Genomic DNA, 5,145 nt, shown 5'->3' with positions numbered 1-5,145 from the left:
AAAAAACATATACTTTGGCCATGTAATTTTATTTACTCTTTTCTGTTTTGAATGAATGTGTGGGTTTGTTTTTTAATGTCTTGAATTTGTAAAAAATCAAATGTTTATATTTCACTCATGAAGGGGGTTCGGCGAACGTGCATATGAACTGGTTGGGTTCGGTACTTCTTAACAAGGTTCAGAACCACTGATTTAGATTGTATTATATATTTCGTTTTTAATGAAATGACTTGGTGTAACTAGCTGTTACCCACCATCTAATTTACAGTCGAATAAGGGGAGGAGAGGCACTTACTTTTTTTGCCCCCCCCCACTTGAAGCAACCGGGGGACTCCAAGCATTGAGTATGGCTCTGAATAGTTGGCTTTCTGTTTCCTGCCAATTGGGATGTCCTCGCTTTCTCTTTCCGGTTCATGAGGTCCAATAAATGGCTGGTCGTTGACCAATATCTACCAGGCAACCATTTGGAGGGCTCAAGTTTTCCGCTATTGATGGTTGGCATCGAAAATTATTGTTGCATTAGGGATATTCATACTTCCCTGGTGGAAGTCAATTTCTAGTTGCCATGGACACGAACAGTAGGTGCTCAAAACATGTCCTTTGGGTGGGAAATATAAATTGCAGCAGCACACAAACTTTGACTCCTTCATGTTCCACTGAGCATAGAAGATATACTCATTGTGGTTTGCGCTTCCAAATTTTTATTTCTGATCGTCACCTCCAGTCATCTGTCTCTGTTGAGCCGTGCCCAGCGGTGTCCACTTCTCCTTCCTCCAATAGCAGCCATTGTTGCTGCTGTAGACTGCAAATTTCCCCAGTGTGGGACAAATAAACGTTATCTTATCTCATCTTATCTTATTTCTTTGTCGTGTTGGCGACAGACCAATAGAAAGACAAAATAAATGTCAAAAAAATCAAGTGCGTCTTAGCCCCGGTATCCCCTGCCTCGGATTTCACGTTGAAATGCAGGTAGCGGTTTGACCAGAACGAACGAATTCACCCTGGCGGTGTCCCGCAGAGCGTAAGACGAATAACAGCAGACATGCAAGGTGAAGGTGAGGAGGAGGAGGAGGAAGGAAGCCTGATTAGTTGCCGGAATAAGTCCGGACTTGTTTGCGTAAGGCGCTGCGACTTGTCATCATAACGCACGCCTTCTGCATGGTAAAACGCCAATTGTCCCAGCGTGATTTATCGTCCGTTGTTACCAGAGCACAGCGTCTGACGTTGCGAAATGGAAAGATGAAATCTAAAATACCTCAAGGACATGTTGATATTTGACATTATTTCCCAATCCAAAGCGAGATTATTTGCAAAAAGCAATGGCAAGAGTTAAACATGATTTTCCCTTTCTGTTTTTTGAAGTGCTGGGAAGGGAGGTCAAATCATTCTTTTTCAAAGCGACCAAAAATGTTCTTTTATCGTTTTGAAGGCAATTACAGTGTACGATTTCCCTGATTGCAAATTACAAAGAGCTCTTTTCCAAAAGCCCACGAATCACTGTTCATGATTTTTTTCTCATTTTGCTTGTTTTGCTTGTTTTCCTGCAGTGTGCTTGTTATATCTTGGCAAGATGGCCGCCTCCTGAAGTGGCGAAAGACGGGCGGCATTTTCCCGCTTAACTCACATTCCGCAAACACAATATTCATCAGAATGCCACATTGAGACGACTGGAGGAGCGTCGAAGATATTCTTGTCAAGAACAATTGGGGGTGGACTTCTATCCATCCATTCTCCACAGGGGGCCGACTTCCCCTTGAACAATTCACCGACGAACTGCTTGACAAAGCTCAATCGAGTCTCAAGGCAAGTGAATCACATGGCAGGAGCCATCTCTTGGAAAAAATGTGCCTTTTTGCTGATTCTTCAAATTCAGAGAAGAAGCGATAATCCCCGATGTCTCAATCGTTGGATCGCAGGTATGAGACTCGAAAAGAAATGTCCCTTCAGCAATGCGAGGACTGAAAATGACCTTCAGCCTGATTTATTTGTGCCGCGCTCACACCAAAGCTTCTTTCATGGATTACTTTTTTTTTTTGGATGTCATCGCCGGCGCCGTTGCATTTGCGATGCTCTCTCATGCAGCGCAAAATGGATGCATGCAATCTCCCCAAGCAACGCAAACTCATATTTCATTTGTCGTGGCATTTTTGGAAAACATTTGTACACTCGGCCCGTACGAAATGCTCTCCGGCAGCCGAAGGGCCAGCTGTTTCCCAGCACGGATCCAAAGGAAGAATCCACGCGTCCCTCCTGTGTATCGATGCACAGCTGCGCCGTGCGCAACTACAAATAGCCGCCGATGCCCCGGGAGCCGCAAGCCGTCAACAAACGAAGATGTGACTCAATCAGCATGTCCAATCGATGCACAGCTCTGAATCGTATTGATCAGATTTTTGTATTTGGCACGTCATAAAGGAACCAAACCACACGGTACGGCCGTCATGAAAGACGGCGTGTCATACTTCCCGGTTGTTTCACCTTGACCTGAAAACAATGTCAGCGATTCATCTCTGTAATGAGGCGAGAAAATCGAAATAGGCCGTCCTAATAAAGCCTCCCTCTCTTTCGTTAAAATATACTCATGCTCAGACAGAAACCGACAAGGAGCAAAATGCTGTTCATTGAGGACCATTGCTTCCCCACAGACATGAATAATTGAACCATTCGAACACGATTTGCTTTGTTGAGACAGTAAGATTCATACTTTTCCAGCAAAATGCAGCGGTTATCTAGCCGAGTGCTAATGTCCCATATTTAATATTTCACGCGTTTTGTTCACAAAAGGCAAGATCGAACCATTCCAATTTTTTATTTATTAATTTTGAAACCGACAAGGAGCAAAATGCTGTTCATTGAGGAACATTGCTTCCCCGCAAACATGAATAATTGAGCCATTCGAACACGATTTGCTTTGTTGAGACACAAGTAAGATTCATACTTTTCCAGCAAAATGCAGCGGTTATCTAGCCGAGGGCTAATGTCCCATATTTAATATTTCACGCGTTTTGCTCACAAAAGCCAAGATCGAACCATTCCAATTTTTTATTTATTAATTTTTTTGCTGAAAACTGAGCAATTCAAATATATGGTCACAAAAGGCTGTTTTGTCGACAAAAATGTAACGTGCAACAAGAAACTCTTAAAACACACTTACAGGTGACGCAGAGGTTATTATGTGGTCGTAAAAGTGACGCATCGAGGAAAGCAAAAGCTGCCCACCAAAAGTGACATCATTCGCCGGGAAACAAAGAGTTGCTCACAAACAGGCAATATTTGTTCCCCCTTAAATGCAGTTTGTGACTAAAGTATTAAAAAAAAATAATCATCGATATAATCTATGTGTGTGTGTGTGTTAATTCAGCAATAAGAAAACTGTGCTTAATGTAACTGTTGACCATGGAACGTACGTATGTATTGTGAACCACATGACACGATATTAGCCGGGAAAGAAAGAGTTGCTCACAAACAGGCAATATTTGTTCCCCCTTAAATGCAATTTGTGACTAAAGTATTTCAAAAAATAATCATCGATATAATCTGTGTGTGTGTGTGTGTGTGTGTGTTAATTCAGCAATAAGAAAACTGTGCTTAATGTAACTGTTGACCATGGAAGGTACTTATGTATTGTGAACCACATAACACGACTGCCCAAGTCTTATTTGAACTGACCGTTCTTGCTTAAAATGGTGTTTTTCTTCACGCTCAGCTTGGTTCTCATTCAAGCAGGTCAAAGGTCAAATTGAGGCAACTGGAACGTTCTTGTTTGCCAGATTTTGCTTCGCGTCACCAAAATGCGGAATTTCTCTGTGAAAAAGCCATCGTGGAAGCGTTTGGCGCAGGGTGGGAGGTCCACTTGTGTTGGTTTCGCACAAGTTATCCTGACGTGCAAAATGGCTGCAAAGCATCCTTTGGTTGTGCGCTTCAACTGCAGCTCTTGACATCCAAACTTGATTCGATTCCGCGTGCTCTTCCATCATGCGGCGCATTGTGACTAAATGCAATCAGGGAGCCTGGGCAGTACACACGCGACTGCGTGCAAGTCAACGAGAGCGCCGCGCAAGGTGACCCGCGCGATGCTCATTTAGCAACGCCGCTAAGGCTTCCCGAGTCGCCGCGTCCCCTCGAGCGCTCAGCTCACCGACGTCCAAAGCCGCGCCGCAAGCGACAGCGTTTTCTATTGCATTCCGGGACTGACGCGGAGCCCCATTGACGGCGGACTTCTCGGAAAGGGCGCCTTTTGTTGTTTGGAGCCCGCAAATGAAATGGTTTGCAACGTGGGGCCGCTGGCAAAAGTTGTCGCGCCGACAACGTTGCCAAGCTTGAAGCATTTTCAAAAAGTGCCAGATGATTGAAAATTGGAGCCCGGAAGAGGTGAGGCAAACAGGAGGTGAATACGCCTCGAGCGCTCAGCTCACCGACGTCCAAAGCCGCACCGCAAGCGACAGCGTTTTCTATTGCATTCCGGACTGACGCTGAGCCCCTTTGACGGCGGACTTCTCGGAAAGGGCGCCTTTTGTTGTTTGGAGCCCGCAAATGCAATGGTTTGCAACGTGGGGCCGCTGGCGACAGTTGTGTTGCGCTGACAACGTAGCCAAGCTTGAAGCATTTTCAAAAAGTGCCGGATGATTGAAAATTGGAGCCTGGAAGAGGTGAGGCAAACAGGAGATGAATACGTTTCATTTCTTGTTTTTGCAGAAGGACGGTTATTCATTTCTTCATTTATTTCAGCGTTCGGTGCCATTGAGGACGATTGGCCTTGGGTGCATACGGAAGCTTTTTTCTGTCATGTTTGGACGTCCCCGTGATGTGGAATTACTTTGACAAAGAGGTCGTCCGTACAATATCTGTCCTGTTTTTTTTTTTCTTTTTTGTGTACATGACCCCCACCCCCATCCCCTCTGATCTGAAAGGCGCCCCTTTGAATCATTTCCGTGTTGTGCAAACATCACAAGGACATAAGAGGAACAGCAAAGGGTCTGAAACTTTATTTTCTTTTTACGAAACAATCCACCGTCAACCTCAATACAAAGACCTTCACGTTGACTCAAACATGGTCGCTTCGGTCGTGCTCGCTTTGACTGAACGCGTCCTGGCTAACGTGACAAAAGCAGCGCGGGGGTTGCATGTACGTGAACGCGCGGGCAA

The sequence above is a fragment of the Hippocampus comes genome, unplaced genomic scaffold, assembly GCF_001891065.2.
Source record: "Hippocampus comes isolate QL1 unplaced genomic scaffold, H_comes_QL1_v1.1 scaffold242, whole genome shotgun sequence".
NCBI lineage: Eukaryota > Metazoa > Chordata > Actinopteri > Syngnathiformes > Syngnathidae > Hippocampus > Hippocampus comes.
The sequence above is the reverse complement of the archived record's forward strand: the minus strand, read 5'-3'. Positions refer to the sequence as shown.